General features: G+C 42.7%; 1 protein-coding gene across 3 annotated transcripts in view; it reads left to right on the top strand.

Moving 5' to 3' along the window:
- FIRRM (FIGNL1 interacting regulator of recombination and mitosis) overlaps nucleotides 1-5628 on the top strand; it is a 387122-nt gene extending 381494 nt beyond the window's left edge. For all 3 annotated transcript variants that reach the window (XM_077452604.1, XM_077452605.1, XM_077452603.1), the window contains one exon: nucleotides 4280-5628. The gene's annotated coding sequence lies outside the window, so the exon portion shown is untranslated. The remainder of the gene's footprint in view (nucleotides 1-4279) is intronic.
- Nucleotides 5629-20445: the final 14817 nt, after the last annotated feature.

Here is a 20445-nt window from a genome sequence, read left to right as displayed (position 1 = left end):
GGATAACACACCCGTTTTTTAGAGGCACCAACCTCTGAACAGCAACAGTGGTGGGTGTCTCTTTTGAGTGCCTCTATTTTTTGTATCTAGATATACATTACTTTACTTTATTTATTTTTTCACCACGATAGCTAGTGGGATTGTCATTCCTTATGCTGTTGGTGACACTGAAGTATGGTTGTTCCCATGCTTTGTTTATTACATTATTACCTTGATTATACGATGTTTGTAGTATTATTGTTTATATATTATTTTTGTATTTTGTGAATAGTGTTGCTGTAAAGGAGATCCGCTCCCCCCGGGGGGAAGCTTGGGTCTTTTCTTGGATCCTTTGTTGTGTTCTCCTGTCTGGCAGATGTGCGCTCGCCCTGGTGGGTCCCTTATTTTGGGTCCTTCTTGTGCTGGATGCGCCCGGACCTTTTGGTCCATGGGCCCCTCCGGCGCGCACATGCGCTGTGCGCACATCCATGCACAGTGCGTCCGCATCAGCGTGCGCGATGGTTGCATGGCCGTGCGAGTGCGCGGTGTGGATGGGCGGACCCCCGTGACATCAGACGCCGCCGTTTAGCGGCGTACGCTGATGCCGGAAGGGTTGGGGGCTTAAATAGTGGTCTGTGTTAGACCACTGTTGAGCAGTTTTCAGGACTCCACATGCCGGGTTGCGCTGTTGGACATGTTTATACAGGTTAGAGTATTGCTGTTTTTGTACCCAATGACTAGGACCTCTAGTACCCTAGGTCTCCTGGTCTTATCTTACTTTATGCCTTTTTTCATATGTGCTTAAAGTGATTGCTCTGTGTGTACCCCCACAGATGGCGATCAATACCCAGGTTCATGTTTGTTTCCTGGCTAATGAATTACCATATTAATTATCATGATTACCTGGTGTGCTAACCTGCAATACACCTGTGGTGTCCATCTACAACAGCAACCTGTGCATACATGCTTACCAGTTCCTCCCTTTGGGGAGTGTATTATATATATATAGTAGGTGATACCTGCCCTGCACACTATACATTTGTATTCCTTGGCTACTATGGTGTTGCCCTGTTCGATCTCTCTCTATGAACATGGGTGGTGTACACTGGATAATATAGCACAAACGGTATGTTTGGCTTTGACTTTCACACTTGTTTCACTTATATCCTTTTTACCCTATTTTTTGTGGTGGTTTGCCCTTTTCCACATTTCTTTTTCCTTTTCTTCCCAATTTGGTCACATTTCTTTGGTAATTTTTTCTTGCGTAGGACACCTTAGGATGCACAATTAAACATTTCCTTTTTATAGACTCTTTTTACAGCCCCTATACACAGTCTATTTTCCATCCCTTTTCACCTATATATCGCTCTTTAGGTGTGTATAGGTTAATGTCTCATCTCACTTTAACTCTCATATCATATATATCTGTTTAAATTTGAAGAGTCCTTTACAACCCCCCGCATCTGCCGTGGGAGGAAACCGATGGGTCCTGTGATCTACTGCTTCCTCCTTTGTGGGTGAGCTGATCCCCTCGCTATTTAAATTACTGTAACTCTTCTGTTATGTCATTATATGATTCGCTGCTATTTGATTATTTGCAAATATTTTTATTTACTCTGTAGACTATCCTCCTGAAGAAGCGGTTCGCCGCGAAACCGGTAGAGGAAACGTTTCTGTACCCCTCTTCAATAGAAACCTTACGGGCTTACCCGTCGGTAGTTTATTAAATTGTGGTGTATATGATTTTAGCAATATGAAAGTTTTGATGGATTTCATTTTTTTGTCCTTATTAAATTACTTGTAATTTTTTTTATAACAAAGTCTTTTATGATTTATTTAGTACCGCAATAGTCCCCTCAACAAACATTTTTGGGTGTGGATATCAAGGGAGCAGCCTCAGCAACTGCCCCAATATCCTTAGAATTCCCAATTCTTGACAATTATCAATTGGGATGATGGTACAGTTATATGTATTACGTATATTTTGTATTCGAGGCTATACTCAGTCTATGGCTATAATGTGATAGATGAAGATACGCCGAGTAAACAGATACCCAACATGTCACGCTTCAAAATTGCACGCGCTTGTGGAATGGCGCCAAACTTTGGTATTTAAAAATCCCCATAGGCGACGCTTTAAAAATTTTTACTGGTTACATGTTTTGCGTTAGAGGAGGTCTAGTGCTAGAATTATTTCTCCCGCTCTAACGTTCGCGGCGATACCTCATGTGTGGTTTGCACACCGTTTTCATATGTGGGCGGGACTTGCGTATGCGCTCGCTTCTGCGTATGAGCTCACGGGGACGGGGGCGCTTTAATTTTTTTTTTTATTGTTAATTTTACTTTTTTATTTTTTTAGTTTGACACTTAAAAAAAAAATTTATTACTTTTATTCCTATTACAAGGAATGTAAACATCCCTTGAAATAGGAATATGGCACGATCGGACCTATTTACAGTGAGATATGGGGTCAATAAGACCCCATATTTCACCTCTAGGCTGGGAAGCCTAAAATAAATTTTTAAAAAAACGATCACGGCTTCCCAGCCAAATCGGCGCCGTTATTTTGAATGCAGAGCCCGGGCGTGACGTCATAACATCACGCCCAGCCTCTGAATGATCATAGAGACTCCGGGGACCATCTGGTCCACCGGAAATCTCTATGGTATCATCCGGGGGCCGGCGGATCCTGTGACCGACTCACCGATGGAAGCGATGAGTCGGTACAAGCATCGGAGGGCGGCGGGAGGGGGGGACATCCCCTCCCACCGCCGTAAGAACGATCAAGCGGTGGAACAGCCGCTATGATCGTTCTTATGGTGCAGGGAATCACCAGCTGAAAATGCCGATATCTGAATGATGTCTGTGGCCTCAGGCATCATTCAGATATAACCACCGAAAGCCGAGGCCGTCCCTGGACGTCCTACCGGCGCGAAGTGGTTAAAAAAGCTTCTACGCAATATTGCAGGAAACAATATAAAACATAAATATTTCATACACAGTGCAGCTCTAGAATGACCATCTTCCGATCTATACCTGGAAGCCTGGACTCGTGGCAGGCCATTCAAATGGTCTCTATCAACCTAGAAAATCCTGGCATGACCCATCAGTCTGCTGGGGTGTATCTCTTCTCCTGCCTTGGGGTTAACTCCACTACTTGGCATGGCATGGTGTCCCTTACCTGGGGTTTAAGTTTGTCCTCAATTTGTTAAGGGAGGCCATGGAGTCGACCTTCTGACCTGGACTCAGTGGTTTGGTCCCTATGCTAGATGACTGCCTACTCTCAACTATACTGTCTTCATTTGAGACCATGTATTTCCTGGCTTCAAACAGTCTCCATACTGAAGGATGAGGTCAGCACACTTGGGTGCTCCCCATCTCCTAAATGAAGGGAAGAAATGATCACTGGGGACTCTGTGCTACCTTGGTACATCAGCAGGCAGAACACACAGTAACACCTGGTGGTTATGTTCAGAGGTCTCTGTGGGACATGATCACCTGGAAATAGATCCTCTTTCCATGGCTCATCTGCAGCCTTTGTGGAAGTTCCTCCAGATCCCTTCCTTGGTTTTCTGTCCTTAACCAGGGTGCGCCAGAAGATTGTAAGAACCATGTTCTGGGTCAAGGTTAGGCAGGTATCCTGCTTTGTCCCTCTGTCCACCACCAGAGGTGGTAAATTGAATAGGGTTTTTACTCCTCCTTTTGGTGTTCATGGGCACCGGTCTGGAGGTAAGAGGAGATCCTCCACTGGGGACACCTGCCTCGTGACAATTGTCTTAGGGTGTATTTACCCCCACTTAGGAGAGAGATGCTACCACATCCTGTTATCTCCCCTCTGCGGGAATTCAGGAAAAAATCTCTTGTTATACAGACCGCAAAATAAAATAAAAAAGCTTACCGTTTCCTTCCCTTCTCCTATCTAATTTTTTTTTTTTTTTTAAACATTGCTTCCATTTTGCATTTTCTTCTATATGTTGATTTTCTTATTCTTTTTTTTTTTTTTTTGTTTGTTTTTTTCCAACCTGTCCAGGACATTACTACAAGGACATCCAACTATCCTACTACTTAGTCTAAAGTTATTGTGCTAATATTACTAAGCCTACATGCAGAGAAAAATGATGCAGGATGTAGAAATATATAAATGGATGGTGCAAGTATTAACAATCCAAAATACAAAACAAAGACACTAAACTTTTTCTACCAACCTCTTTTTAAAGGATATTTTCTTCATAAATACAGGTACATTTGAAAGTTGTGAACAGTTTACAAACTTGTTTATTTTACTTGTTTCTTTTTGCAGGTTTCAATACAATGGAGCGTCAGAAACCATAGTGTGGTGTCAGCAAGGCTATAAATATCCATCTGTGTGTACACTAAGCAAATCTCTTAAGAAAACACTGTACTGTAAAGAAGAATGGCACGTCTGATGAATGCTCGAAATGTTACAAGACATGGAAAGTGGCTTTTTACCTTGCAGATGTGCTGCTCAACTTCCCCTGTGCTCTCAAAGACATGGAAATCATACCTTAGGTTCGGACACATGAATCTGGAATGTTTTGTATTCTGTACTCTGGTGCCCTACAGTTACTTGTGATTGTGTTTAATGTAATGGCTATGCTGCGCACCAGGGAGAAGTGCTGTGTTTATATTGTATGACAGCAATCCAGTACATGTGCTGGTTTGATAGCACAGGCACTGTTGCCCATAACATTCAGTTAATTTGCAGTTAGTGAGGACTTTTTTTTTTTTTTTTTTCATTTTGCCTAGAAATGTATACAGTAACTCCTAGAACCTGAGTGCTAGCCGTGGCTCGCCTCTGTGGTAAATTGTGTGTTCCAGTGGGGGTATCAGTTATACCTGGAGCAGTGAGTTTATTTTATTTGGACTTTGCAACTCCTAGAACCCCTTGACAGTTACAGGAAACCTGCATTTAGGGAAAGATATATAGTTTGCCATTCCTCTCTGGATGATCCGATATCTTCAATAACTGCTGAACCATATCAGATCAGGTATGAAGAACCAATCAAGAGTTCCGATTGGTTATATACATGCTGTGGGTTAGTGACAAGGAAAGCGCTGAAGTCAGAAAACAAGTTGTTGTCCTTTATAGTAAACTTATACTGAGAGAAATAGTTTTAATTTGGTAAATTTGGGGTGAACCATAGCTTGTTATACTTGCCTCTGACTCTGGACCCTTCTTCAAAGATTTGTTTATTATATCCATGAAGAAATTCTGATGCCAAGATTTTCCTTATGTAACGCACAACATAAGTTGGGTGGAACTGAGAATTCTAGTGAGAAGAGGGGACTCTAGAAGTAAACATGCAATTTATGGGTGGAGTTTCCTTTTAAAAATCTCATTATTCAGTGACATTTTGAATGCACTTTTTTGATGGCATTTTGTTGTAAACTCTTAAAAGCAGGTAATTCGTTTGATGAATGATTGTATACTATTTACATGTGCTGCTGGTGAAAAGATGGAGGAGGTCACAATGTGTTCATGGCAGCACCATCCAAGTCCATTCCAAAGATGCATTTTAAATTAGTACATATTCCAGTTTAATAATGTGTGTGTATATATAATTTCTTAATTGTTGTAAACTTTTACTATTTGCCATTTAAAGTAAATAAAATAATTTCTTTCATAAACACATGGTTTTCAGTTAAATATTGTTTTCTGTCCTTTTGTCAGTTGAGGGACACAGGAGTCTTTCATCTTTGGGTTATACTTCATCTGCAAAAGGATTAAGCACTTGCAAACGAAATACTGTAGACCAACCCATGATAAACCCTCCTACTGCCAGCAGTTTTTGCTAGTGCTTTAGGACGGTGGATGTCTTTTCTTCACCTCTCCTAGGAAAAATCTAACCTAATTTCAAAGCATAATTTTTTTTCTAGTCGAGACTCTGCTCTGCCTTACTGTTAGAGTTGGTAGCTTCAAGTGTAGCTTTCTAGGGCGCCCTTCCTCCATCTTGCCTTTGGAGTGCCATGTCTGGATTCTACTGCTCTTCCAGGCTCCATTCTATTAAGTTCATCACAGAGTTCTTTCCGGATCTAGGCATTGGCTAAGCGCTTGCTATGTCTCTGAGGACTCTTTTTGTGAGTAGACTGAATGTGCTGCGTACCAGAAGCATCCTAATTGCTTGAAGATCTTGGGAGCCTTACAAAGTTCATGCTTTTCAACAGTTCCTTGTGCAGAATGAGTTGATGCTGAGGACGTACTGACATCATTTGCTGGGTTGAGTGTCATGCACTCAATTTTCTCCTGTCATTGGGTCTTTGAAGAAGCCTCTCCCTTACTCCTGCATTGCAAACAGCCACTTGTAACTGATCTTTGGTCCGTTTCTGCTACACATTTACAGTGACTACTTGCGGCCATCCAACCCTCCCAGTCACTAGCTGTTTGGGTCTTGAAATTACTTGAGGCCTTGAATACGTAGCAATCAGCACCTTCAATTTCCAGAGCAAATATGCACTAGAAATAAATCAATACACTAGTTTGCTGATAAAACATCATTAAGTGATTTCACCCACACTCCCAAATGTATATAAACATCAACAGCGATGTAGCACATCCATATACAATCATGTATCCAAAAATGCCCCAAATAATGAAAAGTGCATTCAGAAGTGTGCAACACCCAATGTATGATTTCACTACACTCCTAAGTGCATATAATCATAAACAGTGATATAGCACAGCCATATATAATTATTTTAAAAAATAAGTCCATTCAGAACTGTGCATCCAACCACCAATGTGCCTTGATATCACCACACCCCTAAATACATATTAACAATAAACGGTGATATATCACAACCATATATAATCATTAATACAAAAAAGTCCCAAATAGTAAAGAGCCAGTTCAGAAATGCACAGCATTTCAGCAACATTACAGGCTGGCCCCAGTTCTACAATCCAGCAGGGTTTGGGTATGGTCCTCCAAGGCACAGCAGAGAAGTCTCCCAATCCTTAACTTACAGACTGGAAGATTTGGCTGCTTAATGACCAGGCCTTTTTATGCGATACACCACTGCGCCGCTTTCACTGACAATTGCGCGGCCGTGCGATGCTGTACCCAAACAAAATTTGATCACCTCTGCGGTTTTTATTTTTTGCGCTATAAACAAAAAAGAGCGACAATTTTGAAAAAAAATATAGGTTTTACTTTTTGCTTTAATATCCCCAAAAATGTTATTTTTTTTTTTTTTTTTTAATTTCTTCCTCCGTTTTGGCCAATATATATTCTTCTACATATTTACACACACATCCCTGTCCCTGCTCTCGTGAATACAATCACGCCCGCCGGCCACACCCATTGGGTTCCCCGCCATGCAGCAGGCGCACATACGCCTGCTGTTGCCCTTAAAGGTACAGACGTACCCATACAGCGATTTGCGGGAACGAAACACTTTGCCAACCTATATCGGCATGAGCCAGTCAGTAAGTGGTTAAAAGAAAAGTATATATTTCTTTTCATGCATCAGGGGACACAGAGCCATAGTAGTTACTTTGTGGGTTATAGGCCACCTTCAGGTGATGGACACTGGCACGCCCTAAATTAAAAAGTACACTCCCTATATAACCCCTTCCACTGGTGGGAGCACCTCAGTTTTTTCGCCAGTGTCTGGTCACGAGTAAAGATGTGCTGTGCTGAGCTCCACTGGCGCAATCTTTGGGGCCAGCTATGCAGATAGATTCATTCAGAGTGTCTAATCTTGGCCGTATTGAATGGTACCTGGGCCTCGTATCCGAAGAAACAAGGTTTTTGCTTGTGCATGCTCTCCATTGGGAAGCTGGACCCTGGGATGCAGTACTTTTTGGTATTAAGGCCATAAGGTTTTTACTGCCAGGGTGCTGTTGAGGCCCAGGATTGTGGGTTTTCCTTCTTGGATCCCCAGCTCCTGAAGGTTTAACGGAGCCCACCGTGAAGATTGGCTTTGTTGGTTTACCACAGAAAACCCTGCGGCGGGAAAGGTAAGTGGAGTTTTCTAAGAAATTTTTCTTATGAAATGTCTCCTTTAAATTTAGTAAATGCTGTCATGCCTATGTGTCACCACTGGGGGCTGTATTGAGTACTCACATCTCATGCTTCTCAGAGACGCGTTGTGTTTTGAAGCAGATGTTTCTCCGGTCACAAGGGGGGGTTAAAATACCCCCAGAAATTGAGCTAAAGGAGTCCCCCTCTAGCTCTGGTAAAGTTTAGCGACTTTAATCGCACGTGTGCTCTTTCATTGCCCAGGACCCTCAAACGGGGGAACTAGGGGAGGGAGAATCCCCCTTTTTCCCATGGAAAAAAAACGGTGCAAGCGGAGCACTGCTCGTGGCTTATGGACCCCCCACGATTTCTCAAGAGCCCCCGCCGCTCGCGTAGGAAAGTGACTCTTTTTGAAAGGGAGGACCATAAGTGATGCGTGGGCGGGGTTTAGCGCGGCGTTGGCATCCTCCATTGTCCAGCACGGGAGGGCTTTTTTTAAAAAACTTCCATTTGTATTTTGTATGACTCCTCTTCTGAGGTGTCAAATGCGGGAGAACCAGCTGGTTTCAATGTCCCCACATTTATACTCCCTTAACTGAGTGTTTGGCCTCCTCAGACTGCATGCTTTTTCCTGTCCATTTATTGTCGGAAAAGTCTTTTTTGTATCTGTGAAGATCTCCCAGATAAATGTTATTTTCCTCCTAAGAAAGTTTTTACACTTTATCCTATGGTGGAGGAAATTCACTAAGTACGGTATACTAGCAATTAACACAATATATCCTCTGTGAATAAGAGCTGTTACTGGCAGACAATACTCAAATGCTTAGGCATCCAACGAATAAAGTTGGAATTCCTGTAAAAAAAAAAACACTTTTCTTTGGCAGATTGAGCAGCCTGCTAACAGTAATTGCTTAATTGTTGTAAGGCCAGTTTAACAGGTGTTCTAGGTGTCCTGCTCAGCAGGTCCAGAATTCTGGCAGCTTTATACTTGCAATTGCTTGTGAGTTCCTTTTGGAGATGCCTACGGTGGTTTGTACCTGTATAGAAGACCGCCTGGGAATACCAGGTGCTATACACGGTTCTGTGCACATTGTTGCTAAACACAAACCGCTAAAACGCATGAGTACAAGAACACACATCAGCGAAGGATAAACTGCCTTTCACCATGCAGAAATGCCTGGCTAGTCTTCCCTTGCAGTGGAACAGCTATTTGAGGATGTTTGGATAATTCATCCAAATTCTAGTGGTAAATGTACCCCATTTTTTTCCATTTAAGTAAAGGAGTAAATATATTTTTATTTTTAAAAGCTCCTTCTGTTTTGTGCCAGGGGCATCCACCTCCAGGCACTCATGATGGCTTCCACCATCAGGTTCAATAGGTAATCCTCAGGTTTAACCCTAGGGGATACTGTAGCCTCCTTATCAGGAGGCACCTCGCTAGCTCAAATAGGAGGAATTCTTCTGCAATTCTCATAGATCTGACAGGAAGACGAATGGAGGACTTCCTCAATAGCTCCAATCTGGAGTTCCAAGAGTTCCTGTCTCCTCGTTTTTTCTCAGATCAAATGTTCCTAAGGATCCAGAGAAATATAAATCTTTCTCTCCGCATTGCAATTTATCCGATCAAGAGAATGTAGTGATTTCTGCAGAACCGGATTCTGGGAAAAATGAAGGCAGAACAATACGTTGGTTTAGATGAAAATCTGGTACTACCTTCGGTAGAAAATTAGGATGAGGATGCAATACAACCTTAACCTTGTGAATAATTAAATATGGCTCTTTACAAGAAAGAGCAGCCAACTCTGATACCCTTCTTGCAGAATATATGGCTACCAGAAAAACTTGTTTCCTTATCAGGAGGGCCAAGGGAATATGTTTTGGTTCAAAAGGCTGTTTCTGTAATGCCAACAGAACTAAATTCAAGTACTAGAGTTAAGGGGTGTCCTAACCGGAGGATTAAGCCATGTTACCTCCTGAATAAAGCTATGAACCAAAGAATGCAACAAGTGGTTGTTGAAATAATACCGACAAGGCCGAAACCTGGCCTTTGATAGTACTCAAGGCCAGCTTAATTTCTAACCCCATCTGTAGAAAGTCAAGGATTCTACCTATGACATATTTCCTGGGGTGCCAACCTCTGGCTTCACACCAGGAGACATATGTCCTCCAGACTCTATAATATGACTCTGGAGGCCAGCTTCCTTGCTTTAACCAAGGTAGACACCACTGAACCGGACAGCCCACGCTTCTTCGGCTTGTGAGTCTCAATAGCCAAACCGTTAAATTTAGCGTTTGTAAGGTAGGATGGAATACTAGACCTTGCGAGAGAAGGACTGGATGTGGCTGTAGGGTCCATGGGACCCCCTACCGCCATCTTTACGATCTTTGCATACCAAGATCTCCTGGGCCACAAGAATCACTGACTTCCCTTCCTGTTTGATCCTGCGAAGAAGTTGTGAAAGCAGAAGAACAGGAGGGAATGCATAAATCAGAGAAAACCGATTCCACAGGAATACCAAGGCATCTGTTCCTCATGCCAGCGGATCTTTTGTTCTTGACACAAAGTTGTCGATCTTTTTGTTAAACCTGGACACAAACAGATCCACATCCTTAATTCCCCATTTTTGACATATTGTCAGAAAGATGTCTGGGTGAAGAGATCATTCTTCACCCAACTGACGGCGACTCAAGTAGTCTGCCTGCCAATTCTCTTTTCCTGGAATGAAGACTGCCAAGGGGCAAAGTATACTTTTTTCTGCCCAAGTTAGAATATGATTCACCTCTCTCTGGGCCACACAACTTTTCGTGCCCCTGTGGCGATTGATCTAGGCCACTGCTGTGGCATTGTAGGATTGGTTCCAGACAGGACAATTCCATAGCCTGAACGTCCAGGCCCTCAGGGCCAGGCGTGCTGCCCAAATATCTAGAATATTGATGGGCAAGGTAAGTTCTAATTTGGACCATTTCCCTTGGACAGACTCTTCTTCCAGGGCTGCTTCCCAACCCAAAAGGCAGCATCTGTTACCACCTTCCAGGTAACTGCAGGTCTGCAGATTCTTCGCTATCAACCACCAACTGAGGCTTTGGTGCACCTTTTGGAGACAAACGCATTGGGAATTCTAGAGCTTGGACCACCTTGTTCCAAGCAAATAGAATACTGTTTTGCAGTAGTCTCAAATGAAATTGAGCATAAGGAACGGCCGCATAAGGAACGGCCTTGAATGAAGCCACCATCTTTCCCAACAATCTCATGCAAAGTCGAATAGAAGGATTCTTCTTTGCCGTAACCACCTGAATCGATTCCCTTATGGCACTGATCTATGCCTGGGGTAAGAACACACTCTTCTGAGCTGTATCTATGATCAGACCCAAGTATTCCAATCTCCTTGATGGTTTTAAGGAAGATTTTACTAGGTTGAGAAGCCAACCTAGGTATTCCAGGTAACTGACTGTGGTGACCAAACTCTGGTCTGAGCGGTCTACCGACTGGCCTATCAAGAGCAGATCGTCTAAGTAAGCTAGAATTGTTATACCTTGAGCCCTTAATCTAGCTAGAGGAGGAGCCAGGACCTTTGTAAACACTCAAGGTGAGGTAGGTAGACCAAAAGGCGGAGCTACAAACTGAAAATGAATATTTTCTATCTCGAAGCGTAGATATTTCTGGTGAGAAGGAAAAATAGGTACATGGAGGTAAGCTTCCTTGATGTTTTTTTTTTTTTTTTTTTTAATCTTTATTTATTTTTATTTTTTTTCACAGAATACAAAAAGAGAAAACAAATTTAAAAAAAGAGGAAAACGCATGTGTCATGTTTACATACATATCTTCTTAATTTACACATACATATACCCTCTTAACCTTATACTTCTTCTATTTTCTCCCTCGACCCTCCTCCCTCCCCCTCCCACCTATCCTTCCCAGCAGATATCGCCTGAGGTTCATAATTTAATTATCATTTACTGATTGGGGTTCTGTATCTTTAGTCTTATTGTGTTATTTCTTTAACAAATCTCCAGGATTTTTTAAATTTTTTCCAGGGTTCCCATTTCCCTCCATTATTCTCTTCTACTGTTAGGTCCTCTCCCCCTTCATTTAGGCATTCCATATTTTGTATTTTGTTTACTCGGAATATCCAATCCTGTATTTTAGGGCTCTCCTTTTCTCTCCATTTTTGCGGGATTAGACTTTTCGCGGTGTCAAGTAAGATGGGGACTAACGAGGATTTATATTGTTTTATGGGTTCGTCTATTCTATGGAATAAAACTGTCCAGGGGTCCTCTTTAATATCTTTTTTAGTTACCTCTTTTATTATATCAATGATCTTCCTCCAGTATTCTTTAATAATGGGGCAATCCCACCATATATGACCCATAGTCCCTATTTTTTTACATCCCCGCCAGCAATCCGAGGAGTGTCCAGCTCCGAATTTACTCAGTTTATCGGGGGTAATATACCACCTAGCTAAACATTTATAATTCGTCTCTATTATTTTGTTCTCAAGCGCCGTATTGTGAACTAATTTAAATATTTTCTTTTTATTTTGCCTGCTACATTGTGAGCCCCAGTCATTTTCCCATTTTGTAATGTATGCCGGGTCCTCCAGCTCGTCCCCTTCTGAGAGTATTTTATATATTCGAGCAATATTATTTTTTGACTTTTCTCTCTGACAAAGGCGTTCAATAGGCCTTAGTTCTTCTACGCCTCTTACTGGTTGAGGGAGCTTTGCAACAAACTGACGCAACTGGAGGAACCGCCATTCATCCACCCTCATCAGTTCAGTGTCCACCCTCAGTGCTTGAAAAGTGACTAATTGACCCTTCACCAATATATCTTTTAGTTGTGCATTATTTTTTCTTATCCAGTTACCTCCCACTTCCAACTTTCCCGGTAAAAAATAATCATTCTCTTTCAAAAAAATCAGAGGTGAGTTGTATCCCCATTTGTTTTGTGTATGGGTCTGATCCCACATTTTAAGTGCATATCGTGTTATTTCATGTGTATTATGTCCTAATGTCCTGTGTTGTGGAGGATTCCATATTAATCTCCCTAAATGTGCTTGGCAAATTGCCATCTCTAAATTAACCCATCTCTTGTCATTGACCTCTTTCGCCCATTCCACCACCCGTGAAAGTACCACCGCAGTGTGATATTTTTTTAAATCCGGAAGTGCTAACCCACCTTGTTTTTTCCCCCTTCTTAACACTGCGAAAGCGATTCTTGGCTTTTTATGTTGCCATATATACCTTGAGATTACATTTCTTAATATTTTAAAAAAGGCCGAGGGGAGTGAAATAGGCAACATTTGGAACTTATATATAATCTTCGGAACCAAAATCATTTTTACCACATTTATACGCCCTAACCATGAGAGAGGACTTGTTGAGATTTTCTTTATTTCTCGTTTAATTTCATCTAGTAAAGGAATATAGTTATTCAAGTATATTTTCCTAATCGTATCTGAGAGAGTAACTCCTAAATATTTAATCTCCTTACGCCAGGGAAAATGGAATTCTGCGCTGAGTTTCTTCTCTTCCATAATACCAATGTTGATGTTTAAAACTTCGGACTTGCCCAGGTTTACCTTCAAATTTGATATTTTACCAAACTTTTCTAGCAACCTCAACAAGTTTGGAATTGTTGTCCTAGGGTTGGTAATGAAAAAGAGCACATCATCCGCATAAGCTGCGAGTTTGTGCTCCTCCTCTCCAACCCTGATCCCTTTTATATCCGGGTTATTTCGTACGGAGGCCAATAGGGGTTCGAGAGACAATGCAAACAGAAGGGGTGATAATGGGCACCCCTGTCTGGTGCCGTTTCCCATTTGAAACTGTGCAGATGATTCTCCGTTAACCTTCACCACAGCTTGCGGGTGGTTATAAAGTACTTTGATCCACTGGATCATCCTTGGGCCCAAGCCCATGACTTCTAGCGTTTCTATCATGAGTCCCCAGTCTACCCTGTCAAATGCTTTCTCGGCATCTATTGACAGGAATAGACCGGGGGTCCCATTGTTTTTTAGGGCCTGTAGGAGGAGCAATGCCCTCACCCCATTATCCCTACCTTCTCTCTCGGGTATAAACCCTACTTGATCTGAATGTACCAGTTCTATCATTTTTTCCTTTAATCTAGAAGCCAGGACTTTAGCATACAACTTTGTGTCTGCATTAAGCAAGGCTATCGGCCTATAGTTAGAGCAGAGCAGGTGATCTTTACCCTCCTTTGGGATCAACGTAATTGAAGCGCGCAGGGCCTCTCTCCCCATTTCATATTTTGTCCCCAAGCCATTCAAGTATTTGCATAGCTTAGGGACTAAGATCTCTTTATATTTTTTCAAGTAAATAATCGAGAACCCGTCTGGCCCCGGGCTTTTACCCGGTGCTGTGTCTTTTAATGCATTATAGATCTCCTCCTCTGTAATGGGTCTGTCCATATTATGCCTATCAATATCTGTTAGGTGTGGAAGTTTTGCTTTATACAAGAATTCTTTGCTTTTCCCCTTTTCCTCTTTGCCTTGAACCCCTTTCTGACCTACATTGTACAGGGCTTCATAGTATTGCTTAAAGGCCTCCGCAATTTCCTTAGTTGTATACACCGTCTTCCCACTTTTATCCTGTATTTTTTCAATGAAATTAATCTCTCTTCTCTTTTTAACCTGTCGAGCCAAGTATTTACCTGTTTTATTTTCTCCCAAGTACCTCTCTCTGGCTCTCCCCTCTAAAACCCTCCTTGCTTCCTGTTCATACATATCTTTTAATTCCTCTCGCTTATTGTTCAATAAATGAAAAAGTTCCTGATGGTGCTCCTTTTGTTTTTTTTGTTCCTGTTCCAATCTGTAAACCTCCTTTATTAATTTTTCTTTTTTCTCTATGCTTTCCTTTTTTTTTCTTGTCCCTATGGAGATGAGGATACCCCTAATATATGCTTTGTGTCCCTCCCAAAGGGAGGCCTCCGTTATCTCACCCGTATCATTCGTTAAGAAATAGAATTCTAATTCCTTCCGTATTATTTCTGCGATTTTTTTGTCCTGTATAAGGTTCTCGTTTAATCGCCAAGTAAATGGATGTCTATGTATTCCAGGTATCCTCATCTTCATTAGCACTGGGGAATGGTCTGAAAGGGATATTATTCCTATCTCTGTTTCCATCACGGTCTCCAGCAGTCTATGGTCGACCATTATATAGTCCAGCCTGGAGTGCGTCCCGTGCACTGGGGAAAAAAAAGTGTAATCTTTTGTTTTTTCATGTTGTATCCTCCAAGCATCTATTAATTGATTTTGTCTCAGTTGGAGTTTTAATGCTTTCATATTTTTCCCACTTATCCCCCTTGCCCGAGACGTACTATCCAGAGATGGATCCAAGCCAAAGTTGAAATCACCCGCCAAAATCACTTCTCCTGTTTTAAAGTTTGCAAGATTCTTCAAAATTTGTTTCAAAAATCTAGTAGGATTTTCATTTGGACCGTAAACATTGGCCAAGGTAAATATCCTATCCCCAAGTTTCCCTTTCAAGAACAGATAACGGCCCTCTGGATCAGTCTGCCTATCTATCACGGTAAACTTTGTGTGTTTCTCAAACCCGATCGCCACTCCCTTGGCCCTCCTTATTGGGGAGTCTCCATAGAACCATTTCGGGAAGTTATCGGAGAACAGCTTGACATTTGTATCCTGAGTTAGATGGGTTTCTTGCAGAAACACCACCTCTGCTTTATATTGCTGTAATTCCTGTAGTAATTTATATCTCTTTATAGGCGAGTTCAGGCCTTTAACATTATATGATACAAATTTCACCTCTGTCATCCGAGACTCCCAAAGGAGGTACTTGGTCCCCCCCTTTTAAACCTGTAAATCATTAGAACCCCCTTTTCTTTTCCTTCCTCTTTCCCTTTTTTTCCCTCTCTTTTCCCTTTCCCTCTTCTTCTTCTGCTAGGAATATCTTTTCCCCCCTTTCCCTCCAACCTCCCCCCTCCCTTCCTTCCCTCCCCCCTCCCCCTGGCCCCATTCCGGCCTTTGCTTTGCATTATGGCCCTTACTCCCTTCTGCAAGCAATATCCATCAGGTTATGGCTCAGGCTACGGCACTCCCCCTCTGTAAACCCTATCCCCCTCGCCTCAATGGGAGAAGGGGAACACCCTCCACAGAGTAAGAGTGATGGAGCCAGAGCCCCGCCCATACCCTCTATCATACCATCCCCCCCTCCACCCGCTTCCCCCCGATCCCCCCACCCCCCCCTTATCAGCTCTCTCGAACCTGCAATAGGTGAAACACTGACCCGAACAGGATAATCAATACCGCCAAACTTAAAAAAAAAAAAAAAAAAAAGGAGGAAAAGACAAAAAAAAATCTCAAGAGCAATCATATCATATTCTCCCCCATCCCCATCCCCCAGCACCACTTATTACTATATTTCATGGGGATCTATAGGTATCTTTGGGGTTGGAATTCCCACTTGGTTACAGAAGTCCTCCAGTTCCTCTAGGAACTTTAATCTAATAGTTCTTCCCTCTTTCTGCACCATAAGGGCTGCCGGAAGCCCCCAGCTATATCTTATATTAGCTCGTCTCATTTGTTCCAGTAAGGGTTTTAGTCGTCTTCTCCGTGCTAAAGTTCCCGATGAAAGGTCTGAAAAAACCTGTAGCGTTGTCCCTTCAAATTGAACTGGAGGTAGTCCTCTGAGTTTACTCCAAATCTTAGCTTTGTCTTCATAGAGATGGAATTTTATAATCACGTCTCTTGGTACCTCTTCCTTTATTCCTGGGGGTTTCCTCACTCTATGCACCCGATCTATCTTTAACTCTACCCCTTCTTCTCTTCCCAGAATATGGTTAAATATCTTTCCCATTTTTGTTCCTAAGTCTTCTCCCTGTTGTTCTGGTAACGCTCTGATCCTCAGGTTTTGGCGTCGGTTTTGATTCTCCTGTTCCTCCATTTTGTAGAGGATATCCCTGTGTGCCACCTGCATTTTTTTTACCTGCGTTTTTAAGTCTAATATCTCCTGGGCCTGTCTACTTGTTTGTTCTTCAACTTCCTCTACTCTTCCTAATAAGTGCCCCATGTCCGTCCTTACTGTTAGAATTTCGGCTTTAATTGTGTTTTCTAATTTCATGAACATGTCCATCATTTCACTTTTGGTTGGTATTTGAGATATATCCCTCCGCTCTTTTCTTCTGCCCTCCGTGTCTGAGTCCCTCTCCTCCCCTGAGGTGTCTCCCCGCGTCTCTTCTAATTTACCAGTGTCTTTCCTCTTCTCCTTAGCACCCTGTTTTCTTTCTATTCCTGGGCTTTTTTGGCTTGTCTCCTTGAGGTATTTCTGGATCGTACTGGTATTTAGGCTTTCCCTCGGGGCTTTAGGGTCACTCATTTTTTGATTTCTTCCTTTCATGTTGCCACTCTTTATTTTTCGCTTCCCCAGCTTTCCCCTTAATTTAGCTGTTTCCAGAAAACAGGGAAGGAAGGAAGGAAAGCAAAGCCGCAGAGAGCCCTCCTTTCTTAGTGTCCTACCAGGACCATCTATTAATATCTATAGGGGTCCGGGATTAAATTCCTTTCCTCAGAGATATATGTGTTAGTGTTATACTGGGTGCTCTAGCTTCAGCCCACCTGATCTTTACCACTCCGTTTACAGTCCTTTGTACGTAAACCTTTACGTTTTACATCACACTCTGTGGTGGATTGGTATATCTGCTGCAGGTATACAGTTCTAGAGAGAGATCACTTAAGACTTTTATAAGGTGCGGTCCATCATTATCATTTCAGCATAAATCATGATAAATGCCGACCAGTTATTCACCACACACACACCCCTTTCTCTCCTTTCGGCACTAACGTCGCGTCTTTCTGGTGGATGTTTTGGTCTGAGATGCATGCGTTTTTAGGCACAGCAAAAACCTATATTAATTTAGGCTTAATTGATTTCAGAGCTAAAAAAAAATAAAGAATCAACTGCCAGTAGACCAAAGAAAGACAATACGTAGTAAAATTAAATTCGTTTTCAGGGCTTTAACGCATTTAACATGTATTTAACATGCATTTCCATGGAGTGCTTATTTACCAGCTCTTCTTAATCCTTCCATTCAACAGCTGTCTTTGACATAAAGAGGGGCTCCTTACTGCTTTCAGACACACTCCATCCACATTATTGAGTTCAGGGTCCCAACTCTATATTTATTATACTTCTGTATGCTTTTGTTATACTGCCCGTATATCTCCAGTCCTTACAGTCCACAACAATCAGATCAATTAGGAAGGGATACTTTTAGTCTGACCTGTTCGTAGCTGTTCAATGCTCTTCCCTTCTGGTCTTCTTTCTGGGCTCTGTGGTCCACTGGAGGGATTCGACAGCAGAGGGCAACGTGGGGGGGATCCGGGGGGGGGTCCGCATGCTCCGGTGGGGTCCTCCGTCTGCCGTCACAGCTGGGCTCCAGGTCACGCTTGTGCTGTCAGTCAGCTCTTCCTCAGCTGTTCCACGGCTGGGACCGTTCGTGCGGCGGGGAAGGAAGCATGATCGGCGGGGTCAGTGTGACGTCATTACGGGGCGTCGCGCTCTCTCACAGCGCTCTGCTCCAGCTGGCTCGGCAGGGCTTCCTCCATCTACTCGTGCGAGCGCCGCCGACTGGCCCCTCCCCTCTCACGTACGTACCATCCCACTACGCAGCATTGCTGGTTCTGAGGACAGACGATAAGCGTCTCACTTTGTGTGTGAATAGTATAATTCCTGTGTGTGAATAGTATAATTCCTTGATGTTGATTGACGCTAGAAGTTCTCCACCTTGTAGAATGGAGACTACTGATTGGATTGACTCCATGCCAAAAGAGCGGATATTTAAAAACCGGTTTAGATCTTTGAGATCTAGAATGGGTCTGACATCCCCATTTGTTTTTGGTACCATGAAAAGGCTAGAATAAGATTCCCATCCCTGTTCTTCCATGGGGACCACCGATATCGCCTTTTGAGAGAAAAGATGGTCCGAAGCTTGAAAGAGAGACTTTTTTCCCTGGATCCCTGGGAACGTTTGATCTGAGAAAACTAGGAGTTGGGGACTCTCGGAACTCTAGTTTGTACACTAGAGTTATTGAGGAGGCCACCTATTTGTTGCGACACGCTTCCTTCCAGATACATAGATAGTAAGGTTGAATAAAGAGAACACTCCATCCAATTCAACCTGAGTGTGGGTGCATGTCTACAAATGTCCATAACCCTGTACATTGCACACTCACATCAGTCCCTACCCTATATCCAAGGTCCCCATTCATATACTAGGGCCAATTTTGGACAGAAGCCAATTAACCTACCAGCATGTCTTTGGAGATACTTGAGAACTGCAGAAGTCTTCCCCTCACTAGAGTGTGGGGGGAGCCCCTTCATAAGGAAGCCTTAGTACTTTGTTTTGTAGGCTTCCTTACCCGGGGCCTTTTTTTTGTCCCTGAAGTTGACTCTGAGGTTTACCTCTTGAACTTGATGGCGGAGGCAGTCAAGACTGCCTGGAGGCTGATGCCCCTGGCACTGGAGAAGAAGCTTGTTTAAATGAAATATGCTTACTCCTTTTCCTAACTGGCAAAAGGGAACTCCCATTAGAAATTCTTTGGAAATATTTATCCAGATCATCCCCAAACAGCCGTTCACTGCGAAAGGGAAAACTAGCTAGGACCTTTTTGCATGGCGCTTTGACTCACCAATTTTTCAACCATAGTATTCTTGGCATATGCACCAGCCCTATTGCAAAACCTAACGCCCCTAGTAGCTCGGCCAACTCTTGCTGATCAGGAATAATCTTGAGCATCTGTTTAAACTGGTCTCTCAAGGATTGACATACACCAATTGCTGCCATCGAGTTACTGAACCTGCCAGAGAAAGTGTTTTTTAATAGGAGTTCCCACTTCTTATCCATTGGATCCTTAAGCATTTGAGCATTGTCTACCGGACAAGTCAATCTTTTATTCGCAGAGGATAAAGCAGCGTTGATTGCTGGAATTTCACATTTTTTATTACATTTTTCCTCCATAGGATAAAGTGTTGAAAAGTTTTTAGGAGGGTAAAACTGCTTATCTGGATGATCCCACTCAGAATACATAAGCTTTTCCAGCAATGAATGGATATGAAAAGCATGAACAGCTTGGGGAGGCTTTAGCGAACCCAAACAAGAAGTAGGCTTTTCAAACGACTCCGTTAAAGGTAGCATGAATGTGGAGTGGACCAATTCAGTAAGAGATTTTACCATCAATCTTTCAGATTGTGAACCTGATCCTTCCACATTAGACCCCTCAGAAGAGGAGTCATAAGCCTCTTCCTGGTCCCCTTAGAGAAATTCATCATCTCCTGCCCCCGGTTCCTCGGTTTGAGGGTTCTTGGTAAAAGAAGGGGACCTATCACGCTTGGTCCCATTCTGGGATGTGATTAAAGCCACTTTTCTCTGCTCCAACCACAATACGGTTGAGGAAAAAAACCTCTTCAGTATCAGACAGGGGCTGTAGTGTTGGAAACAGTTGCAACA

Source organism: Lithobates pipiens, unplaced genomic scaffold (assembly GCF_037356315.1).
Source record: "Lithobates pipiens isolate NorthernLeopardFrog02 unplaced genomic scaffold, aLitPip1_a1.2 Scaffold_23, whole genome shotgun sequence".
In the NCBI taxonomy this organism is placed as follows: domain Eukaryota; kingdom Metazoa; phylum Chordata; class Amphibia; order Anura; family Ranidae; genus Lithobates; species Lithobates pipiens.
Note: the sequence above shows the minus strand (reverse complement) of the source record. Positions and strands in the feature narration are given on the sequence as shown.